Source organism: Monodon monoceros, unplaced genomic scaffold, assembly GCF_005190385.1.
Source record: "Monodon monoceros isolate NGI ecotype Baffin Bay Population unplaced genomic scaffold, NGI_Narwhal_1 Super_Scaffold_15, whole genome shotgun sequence".
In the NCBI taxonomy this organism is placed as follows: domain Eukaryota; kingdom Metazoa; phylum Chordata; class Mammalia; order Artiodactyla; family Monodontidae; genus Monodon; species Monodon monoceros.
The window spans coordinates 20,109,233-20,120,127 of NW_021703771.1; the positions used below are offsets into that span (position 1 = coordinate 20,109,233).

The following is a 10,895-nucleotide window of genomic DNA, read 5'->3' on the forward strand; positions in this document are numbered from 1 at the left end:
GGAAAACTGGACAGCTACATGTAAAAGAATGAAATTAGAACACTCCCTAACACCATACACAAAAATAAACTCAAAATGGATTAAACACCTAAATGTAAGGCCAGACACTATCAAACTCTTAGAGGAAAACATAGGCAGAACACTCTATGACATAAATCACAGCAAGATCCTTTTTGACCCACCTCCTAGAGAAATGGAAATAAAAACAAAAATAAACAAATGGGACCTATTGAAACTTAAAAGCTTTTGCACAGCAAAGGAAACCATAAACAAGACGAAAAGACAGCCCTCAGAATGGGAGAAAATATTTGCAAATGAAGCAACTGACAAAGGATTAATCTCCAAAACATACAAGCAGCTCATGCAGCTCAATATCAAAAAAACAAACAACCCAATCCAAAAATGGGCAGTAGACCTAAATAGACATTTCTCCAAAGAAGATATACAGATTGCCAACAAACACATGAAAGAATGCTCAACGTCATTAATCATCAGAGAAATGCAAATCAATACTACAATGAGATATCATCTCACACCGGTCAGAATGGCCATCATCAAAAAATCTACAAACAATAAATGCTGGAGAGAGTGTGGAGAAAAGGGAACCCTCTTGCACTGTTGGTGGGAATGTAAATTGATACAGCCACTATGGACAACAGTATGGAGGTTCCTTAAAAAACTAAAAATAGAACTACCATACGACCCAGCAATCCCACTACTGGGCATATACCCTGAGAAAACCATAATTCAAAAAGAGTCATGTAGCACAATGTTCATTGCAGCTCTATTTACAATAGCCAGGACATGGAAGCAACCTAAGTGTCCATCAACAGGTGAACAGATAAAGAAGATATGGCACATATATACAATGGAACATTACTCAGCCATAAAAAGAAACGAAATTGAGTTATTTGTAGTGAGGTGGATGGACCTAGAGTCTGTCATACAGAGTGAAGTAAGTCAGAAAGAGAAAAACAAATACCTTATGCTAACACATATATATGGAATCTGAAAAAAAAAAAGCTCATGAAGAACCTAGGGGCAAGACGGAAATAAAGACACAGACCTACTAGAGAATGGACTTGAGGACACAGGGAGGGGAAGGGTAAGATGGGACAAAGTGAGAGAGTGGCATGGACATATATACACCACCAAGTGTAAAACAGATAGCTAGTGGGAAGTAGCCGCATAGCACAGGGAGATCAGCTCGGTGCTTTGTGACCACCTAGAGGGTTGGGATAGGGAGGGTGGGAGGGAGGGAGACGCAAGAGAGAAGAGATATGGAGATATATGTATAGCTGATTCACTTTGTTATAAAGCAGAAACGAACACACCATTGTAAAGCAATTATACTCCAATAAAGATGTCAAAAAAAAAAAAAAAAAAAAGAAGTGCAGGCAACGGAAAAACATGAGTGAATGCCCTATCTACTCAGATAGTCTTAAGACTGCAGTAAACTTAACTAAAATATATTCCTTAAATATATAGTTTTACACACAAACATGCACGCTCCACACAGCATAAAATCATACTTTGACCCAAAGAAAAATCACAACCCCTAATAATAAACCAAATTATGCCATAAGCAGTTAAATCACTGATGATCCACTCCTACCTTCACCACCTCATCATCTATGGGGTCTCTGCCTTCCTTCTCCAGTCCCTCAGAGGTGAATCTATCTATACATTTCCCACATAGAGGGCTCTACTTCTACCTCCTAAATAACTATTTTTGACCCCTCCCCAGTCCTGTTGCATATCCTAAGCGGGGCTGTGTTGCTCCCTGGGTCATCTTTGCTGCCTATGTTCCCAGCTCTTCTTGCCCCTGTGCACCTCAACTCCTAGCCCAGCCTCTTCTCTGGTTCTTACCTGTCAACCTTATTCTACTGTCCCCCTATCCCAGCTCAATGTCGGTATTTGTTTCCAGGGCTGCCGTAACAAAGTGCCAAAGACTGGGTGGCTTAAACTACAGAAATTTATCTTCTCACAATTCTGGAGGCTGGACGTCCAAGATCAAGGTGTCAGCAGACTTGCTTTCTCCTGCAGCCCCCCACCTTGGCTTGCAGATGGACACCTTATTGCTGTGTCCTCACATGGTCTTTCCCCTGGTGTCCCTGTGTGTGTTCAAATTTCCTCTTCTTGTTAGGACAAAGTGAAATTGAACTAGGGCCCATCCCAATTGCCTCATTTTAAGTTAAATCTTCTCTTCAAAGGCCCTATCACCAAATACAGTCACATTCTGGGGTACTGGGAGTTAGGGCTTCAACATATGAATATTAAGAATGTACTGTATAGCACAGAGAACTCTACTCAATACTCTGTAATGCCTACATGGGAAGAGTCTAAAAAAGAGTGGATATATGTATATGTATAACTGATTCACCTTGCTGTACACCTGAAACTAACACAACATTGTAAATTAACTATATTCCAATAAAAATTTTTTTAAAAAATATGAATCTTGGGGCTTCCCTTGTGGTGCAGTGGTTGAGAGCCCGCCTGCCAATGCAGGGGACACGGGTTCGTGCCCCAGTCCGGGAAGATCCCACATGCCGCGGAGCGGCTGGGCCCATGAGCCATGGCCACTGAGCCTGCGTGTCCGGAGCCTGTGCTCCACGACGGGAGAGGCCACAACAGTGAGAGGCCCACATACCTCAAAAAAATATATATATATATATATGAATCTTGGAGGTGGGACACAATTTAGCCCATAACACGGATGGATGCTTAATAAGCCACAGGGAGCAAGATCTCATGCCCATGTGTGATTGAGGATCCCCAGCTCTGATGCTCTGCCCATAGACTGAGCCCTTCCTATCTGCCCACAGAGGCCAAGGTTCCAAATGTTGTCTGACTCTACCCAAGGAGTCTTATCAACCTTGGGAACATCTCCACAGTTCATGTTGACCATTATCTCAGTTACTCTAAACTACTGTGTCAGTCTCACACAAATCACAGGTTCATCTACCTCCTCATCTATACCATGTTGCCAGAATATTACTACTATCACTTATAATAATAGTAGTTAAAACAATTATTGAGTTCTAGCCATGTTCTAGGCACTTCTCATGCTTAATTCTCACTATAATCCTGTAAATTTGGTACAGAATACATGGGAACTAACTGTATTATCTTTGCAACTCTTTTGTGAATCTAAAGCTACTCTAAAATAAAAATTTATTTTAAGAGAATAAAAAGAATAACTGTTAACAGTTCTATCAAATTTTCACTGTTATTTACAAAATTTTGGTGCATTTCCTTCACTCACTTATATACATACATATTTAAAGGTAAACTCAATTAACAATCTTATTATCTTAGATGTGACACAATAAACCTAAGAATCAAATGCTGCTTGATGGATGTGAATGCTTTGCTAAGCTGTACTCTTTAATATGTTCCCTATAGTTTGGCACTTCATGTACATGTCCTATAAAAAGCTCTCAAAATAAGGGCCTAGGTAGCATATGGTGTATTTATTATCTGTGCTTAGCTGTCCCTAGTATCATGCATTGCAATGCTCACAATTATAAAACATATTTTTCTGTCCTGCTTTTCTACCTTGATTATAAGTTGCTGATGGCTTATATTTAGATTTCATCGTGATTAGTCTTATGTCAATTCCCTCCGCTTCTCAATCCCAATCATTCTTCTTATAATAGAATGTTAAATGGGACTTTTCCTAATCTCAGCTGAAATGAATAGGTGTCATATGTCCCTACATTCTAAAGAGAAGTGCCAAATACACATTCAGGACTGGCTAAGAAGCATCCAAAAAACTGAAAACTATAATCCTTTATACCTCATCAATCGCCAGGATATTGGAAAGGAAACTAAGAAATTACTTGAGGTTATTGGTGAGGTCTTTGAACAGAACTGTCAGTGTTATATTCCCACCCCAACCTGTTAGAGGAGTCCCCACTCCCACCCTCAGCCAAAGGACAGAGCTTCCAGAGAACTACTCAGACAGAATGGAGGATGAAGGGTGGACCTCAGAGGAGGGCGCCCCAGGGGGATGTTTGCTGAGAGGCAGTTGTGTGTTAGTCTGCCTGGCGCCTGGGAAAGAGTTTAACCCATGTCCTCTGCGGATGGAGAGTGCAGACACTGGGGCCTGCTCTTATCTGGAAGATCTTACAGAGAGAAGCTGGCTGGAATGCCTTTGGACTGCAGGGCAAGAAGAGAAGGCTGGGATGAAGAAAGCTGCGCTTGCACCCACAGTGGATGGAGGGGACATGTTTCCTAAGGGCTAGAGTGGGCACAGCAGAAGATAGGCTTGAGTGACCTCTTAGGGACCCTGTCCCAGGGGATGGCTGGAGAGATGGGGTGAGCCATGCAGAAAGAGGCTGAAAGGGGTCAGCCAGGGCACACATAGCCAACTTCAGGAAATGTTGAAGCCTCTCGGCCAGGGAGCAGGAAGGCTGTCTGAAAAATCCATAAAATGCGCCATGAGATAAAGAACCAGCATTTAGGCATAATCTGGTTATGACAGAGAACACCAATTCCGGGCTGCAATCACACCGGGTGAGGCAGAATTGCTTCAGTTCCAAATGACCAGAACTGATCTTGAAACTACAGTAAGTATCCTACTAAAACAACATTTTTTATTTATTTATTTTTGGCTGCGTTGGGTCTTCGTTGCTGCGCGCAAGCTTTCTCTAGTTGCGGTGAGCGGGGGCTACTCTTCGTTGTGGTGCGCGGGCTTCTCATTGCAGTGACTTCTCTTGTTGCAGATCACGGGCTCTAGGCACACGGGCTTCAGTAGTTGTGGCACGAAGGCTCAGTAGTTGTGGCGCACGGGCTTAGTTGCTCCGTGGCATGTGGGATCTTCCTGGACCAGGGCTCGAACCCGTGTCCCCTGCATTGGCAGGCGGATTCTTAACCACTGTGCCACCAGGGAAGCCCCTAAAACAACATTTTTTAAAAAACTGAAAACAAGACATCTTAATAGGTTCTGCTTGAATTAATAGATTTTTTCCTATTACCAAGAGATTAAAACAGGTAGCATTTTGAAAGGGAGGGAGGGAGGCAATATTATTATTATGCCTCCTGTGGCACAAATAGTTTCTGGCAGAAAAGCTTTAACCTTAGAATCGCACAAATTGATTTTTAAGGGAATGGAAAACCTGAAAGACTGCTAGGAAACGTAGGTGAGAATCACCTTTCAAAATCATATTGATTCTCCCTAGAAACCAACTATTATACAAAATGCAAATTGCAACACAGGTCTTTTCAGGAGAAAGGGCTTGTTGGCATAGTATCAAATAACGCCCATCAGCCAAACGGCAATCTACTCACTACACAAACAGATGTGTCAGTCCTGTATTGTCAAGAGATCAGTCACTCACCAACTTAAATTAGAACCCGTGAATCAATACTCTGTTTTAGGAAACATAACTACTCTCATCCGCACAAAAGTGCAGGCTTCCTCAGAGAAATTTTCTCATGAATTTCTCACCCATGATCAAAATTTACAATAGCCCTTGCTGAGGTTTTGTCAAGAAATGATCCCCTGACACTTGAGAGCTGTATGTACACGAGGATGACAAAGTCAAGATCTGGAACCTCACATTCTTTAAAGTAATTCTAATGGAAACCTGCAACCCTAGATGCTTACTATGCCTAGAAATCGGTTATGGACAACAAGGCATATTAAGCAGCTGTAAGCCCCAGCACACATGCCTAATGTCCTTCATTTTGAGGGTTACTGTCTGTATTAGTCTGCTCAGGGTGCCATAACAAAGAACCACAGACTGGGTGGCTTAAACAACAGAAATTTATTTTCCCACAGTTCTGGAGGCTAGAGGTCCAAGACCAGGCATTGGAAAATTCAGTTTCTGGTGAGATCTCGCTCCGCATCCTGTAGATGGCCCCCTTCTCACCCTGTCCTCAATGGCTTTCCTCTCTGCTCACACAGAGAGAGTTCTTAGGTGTCTCTTTCTCTTCTTATAAAGACATCGAACCTACCGGATCATGGCCCCACCCCTATGACCTCTTTTAACTTTAATTATCTCCCAAAAAGCCCTCCAAAATACAGTCACTTTAAGGGTTAGGGCTTCAACATATGAATTTGGGGGAGAGGAAAACACAATTCTGTCTATAACACTACCTTTTTGGTAATAGCAGCACATTGATTAATGTTAAGACAGCCTGAGATCAAAATGCATAATTTCTATTGTCTAGCTCTTCAGAGTTCTAAGATAACCATTCAACATAAGTAATGGTTTATTGAGTTAGATACCACTAATTTGAAGTTGGCGTTGTTTAAACTGGGGAATCTGAAGCTTCCAGTGGTACCATATATACAAAAAATATTACTGAGGCAATTGCAAGTGTTAACAAGATTGCAGAATTGGGGAACCAATAGAGAAAAAATTTCAACTGCTGCCATTGGTATATAAATAATGAGCTGGTTACTAATTACCGTTATCTGGTCGTAAAAGCAGTTTGTGGGCTCCCCCTTCAGGCACTCCTTGCCCATCTTCAGTCAAATAACTATAAGTTCAGTGCTTTAATACTAAATAAATATTTAACATTAAATATATATATATATATTTCTTTTCAAACATTTCTGAGTCTCTAATGTATACAAATCACACTCAAGATCCTCATTTGGATAATCAAGGCCCTCCTTAATCAAGCTCTATTTATGTACCCAGCACTGGCTCCAATTATTCCCTAGTATAACCTCTTCTTCAGTCAGGCTACTCTTCTTCTGGCCCTTGGACATCCCATGCTAGTTTGACCCTGGCTTGCAGGGCTGGCTTGCCCCTTCTGTCCTTGGTGCTTCAGGATCTTGGAATGAATTCTAAAAGCAGAATCTAGGAAACAGAGATGCTTCCCAACCTTAGGGCTCCAACAGCTATGGTTTAGGGTCTCAACTCCTCACTTTCATTTTGAGAATTTCCACTTCCTATAAGTTTCACTCAAGTCCCGCTTCCTTTAAGAAAGACTAATTTTCCTAGTAATTTTTATGGAGATGCTCATCTCTGAATTTCAAGATCCATTCCACCCACTCTAGCTATGCAGTACAGCTTTCCTTCCTAGTCTCTTTTTTATTTTTCATAAGCAGGTTTTGAAATGGAGCGCCAATTCCTTCAAGTCAGGTACTGCTGACTTTCACTGTTTTTTTAAACATCCAAAGAGCTCAAGAGAGTGTGGAAACATCATTCGATAAATTTTTTTTTCTTCAGAGTAGCTTGAGTTCAAACCTTTCACTGCTTCAAATCAATCCTCCGAAGTAATGCTAATTACTGAGGCTGTGCTGCATCTAGCATTCTATTCGTGCTTGACATCACAAACCAATTCTGGAGCAACAGGTATGTGACAGCAAGAAAGAAACATAAAAAGAGGGTTGAAAATTGACAAATTCCTTAAAAGAGATGGAAAGAGTCACTGGGCAGTAGTCAAAGAGAGTCACTTAAGGAAGTTTTAATGCAGAAAAGAAAGCTCTTATTTGACATACTAAGTGGGAAAACAGTTTAACTTTAGTTTATGTACATTGGTGCTAATTATTTAGATGATAAGAACTAAATCAGTTTCTTTTCTTAAAACCAAATAAATTCAAACCTCTTGAACTTCCTGAAATACTAAAGCAAAGTTTTGGGTAGAGTGGGCTAGAATAGATGGGGTGGGGAATATAATTGTATTTTATTTTTTAGATGAATCCTATCACCTAGGAGCAGTTTCTGCCCCTTTCCAGAAGTGAGTGATAGGGGTCACACTCTGGCCTCACCCTAATATTAGGCAGTGATGGAAAAATGCCTCTTTCAGCTCTCTGAATCAATAATTCTCAACCCTTGAGAACTGCAATATTGTATTCTAACTTGCCTTTACGACTACTGCTTCACTAAAACTCATTTGTGCTATAATTATACACACATTAAGCATATAAGCTAAAAATACATACTTTTACTAAAATTCTACACACAAAAGGATAGGATGGGTTGCACTGAATTATCTAAGATAGCCATTCTAGAACCCAAGCAGCAATTCTCAGCATTTTCTAATACAGACTACAGTGATTCTGAGCAGAGAGAGCTCATAACCCCTTCGGACTGAATTTCATGATGTCTGATCAGCCAAACGATGTTCCCAAAAGTTTTTGGACAAAGTATTAATTTTAGCTGAACATATCCTGTCTTTGACCAAATCTCCAAAACATTTTTTTACATGACAGATTTTGAGTTGTGCCAAAATTATACAGTCAGGATTCCCCACATAATTCAATGGTTTATCTTACTCAATAAACCATATGCAGTAGGTTGGAAAAATGGCCACACATGCTTCATCTCTTTGTATTCATACCCTCTTTGTCATGGAAGTTTGAGCGCCCTCAAACTTGACTTTGAACTTGGCCATGAGACATGTTTAACCAATGGGATGCTAGCAAACATGATGCAAGGACTGAAAAACACTTGTGCTTTGGGGCTTCCCCTCAGACCACCACCACCACCACCACCACCACCACCACCACCATATGAAGAAGCCCAAACGAGCCTATCGATGACTAAAGGCATGTGGTCCAGTCAGCCTTGCCACCCAAGCCAAGAGCTACCCCCACCCCCGGAAGCAGAGCTGACCAAGAGCTAACTGCAGTCTTTTATCTGCCGGTAAATAAGAGCCAGCCTAAACCAGAAGAATCACCCTGTGCATTCCAACTCCCGATGCAAAGAAACAAGAATCAAATAAATGGCTGTTGTCTTAAACCACTAAGTTTTGGGGTGCTTTGTTATTCACTAAGAGCTAACTGACACACCATGAGATTTCAAATAATAGCCTACCATTTTCCTCACCCCTTGCCTTCAACTCCAATGATCCCTTTTTTAAATTGGCCATTGCTAGATCTTTCATTTTTTCCTAAACACAATGGGATTATGGGATTGCAGTCTGGAAACCAATTCAGAGATTTAAGAAATTGTCTCATAAATGGGAGAATGGGAGTGCAATAATTTTCACCAGCTGGGTTTTACTAATATTCAGCTGTCCTATCTCTGCAATGTATTCCTAATGGTTGAAATACAAGCACCAAAGTCCAGCATCTTTTACTCGCAAAGTTACTTGAAATGTAGTGAAACAATGAAAGCTTTCAAACAGAACAAGAGTTTTTCTCTTTTTTTTTTTAATACACCAAGCAGGTGGCATACTATAGCCACAAAATAGTATTCAAATTTCAATCCATCTCAACAGAAATTGGACAGTTATTTGGTTTCATCATGGATCAAAGCCCCCAGATATCTGTAGTTTTTGTACTAGAGATTCCAAAATTGAATAAGGGAGAACCATAAAACTAAGTTGTAGCCCATCCAAAATAAACCGTTGGTTTATGTCACTGATAAAAATCATTGTTTTAATGCTATTATAGCTATAATTATTATGGCATCTATTTTTCTCTGATTCCTATCACATGATATTTTTATTTTTGCATATTTAATAACTATTCTTGCTTAACTTTAGGACATTTGGATAGACTTCCCAATAAATTTCCAGGCTGAAATCCACCTTCATGCCAAAACTCGTACTGAATTATTTTTCTCATCAATCAGTGAGGAGGCAAAAACTGACAACTGATAAATTATACTTAAATTTAAAAACTGGTTAAAACCAAAAAAAGACGGTTAAAATTTAAAAAAAAAAAGATTCTTGGATGTTAAAAACACTGACAACTACAGTGGAGACTCACTGCAAACAAACAGGCTGGGGGAAGATTCTTTTAACATTTTCAGAGTAAAATCTTCAGATGGTGTTATTTCTAAGTTTTCCTTCCTGCCGTTTTTATGCTTGTTGCATTTGGGGGAATTAAAAGACAAAAGAGCTTTAAGAGACTAGGCTTGGAGACCCTTTAGAGGCTTTCCCAGTGTTCAAGAAATATGATGGGAATGGGTTAAATGTCTTCATTGAATGTAAGCGAGTGTCTGGCCTGGAGCCAGTCACTGTTTGGGCCTTCAACCTGACCAACATGTAAACCATGTATGAGCGACGCGACTGGGGCTGGAAGGACCGAGAGAAACACAAGGAAATGATGGATTACCTCTCATCGCTCGGGAAAAACAGTTCGGTCCATGTCGCCCTTCCTCTCTTCCGGTTTGACGTGGTGTGCAGGGACGAAGTCCTGTACCACTACGAAGTCCAGATGGAGAGCAAGGTGTGGCGGAAAGGCCTGGGCAAGCTCCTCATACAATCCAGCAGATCACGGACAGCAGCACACAGAGGAAGAGAGTTATGTTAGCTGTATGTAAGCACAATCGTGGCGCCTACAGGTTCTTCAGAGAAGCGCTGCAATGTGAAAACGACGACTCTCCCCCAAGCGTGTCCGGATGCTGCTCCAATGGGGTCCCGAGCCGGAGGACGAAGTCTGGGGACAGCCAGCACTCCCACGCGGGCGGGTACTCTGGTGGCTGCTGTCCCTGCACTCCCAAGCCAGAACACTTCTCTCAGGCCTGTCCTCTCCCTGGCCTCATGCCGCTTACCAGGTGCCCTCAGAGCTGTGGCCTCCTCAGCCCTCCCCGTGCCAGGCTGCACCCTGAGAGCACAGAACCTTGGGGAGGAGAGGGCCACGCTGCCCCTCCCGCTCTCTCCTAGAAGAGCAGGAGGTCAGGACGGAGCAGAGGGGATAGGATGCTGTGGGAAGAGCCGGCGGATGCCTGGGCACAAGGCCCGTGCTCTCATAGTGGCCGCTCGCTCACTCGGCTCTCGGCTCTCGCGAGAGTGAGAACCCTGCCGCGTAGGGTTCCTCAACTTTCCTCCAGCGGAATGCCTTAGAAGCCCGCCGGCGCCACCACCACCAGCACATGCTGACAGTTGGACAATGGAGTGTTTATACCCGCCTTTCTGAAAGTTCTGGACCCCTGGGTCAGGGTCTGGCTACTTCCCAAAGAGGAATGGACTCGGTGTAGATT

General features: G+C 42.0%; 1 pseudogene; it reads left to right on the forward strand.

Annotated features, from left to right (window-relative positions):
* The window catches only part of LOC114896302, a 26,863-nt pseudogene extending 16,285 nt beyond the window's left edge, over positions 1–10,578 (forward strand).
* The last annotated feature ends 317 nt before the right edge of the window (positions 10,579–10,895 follow it).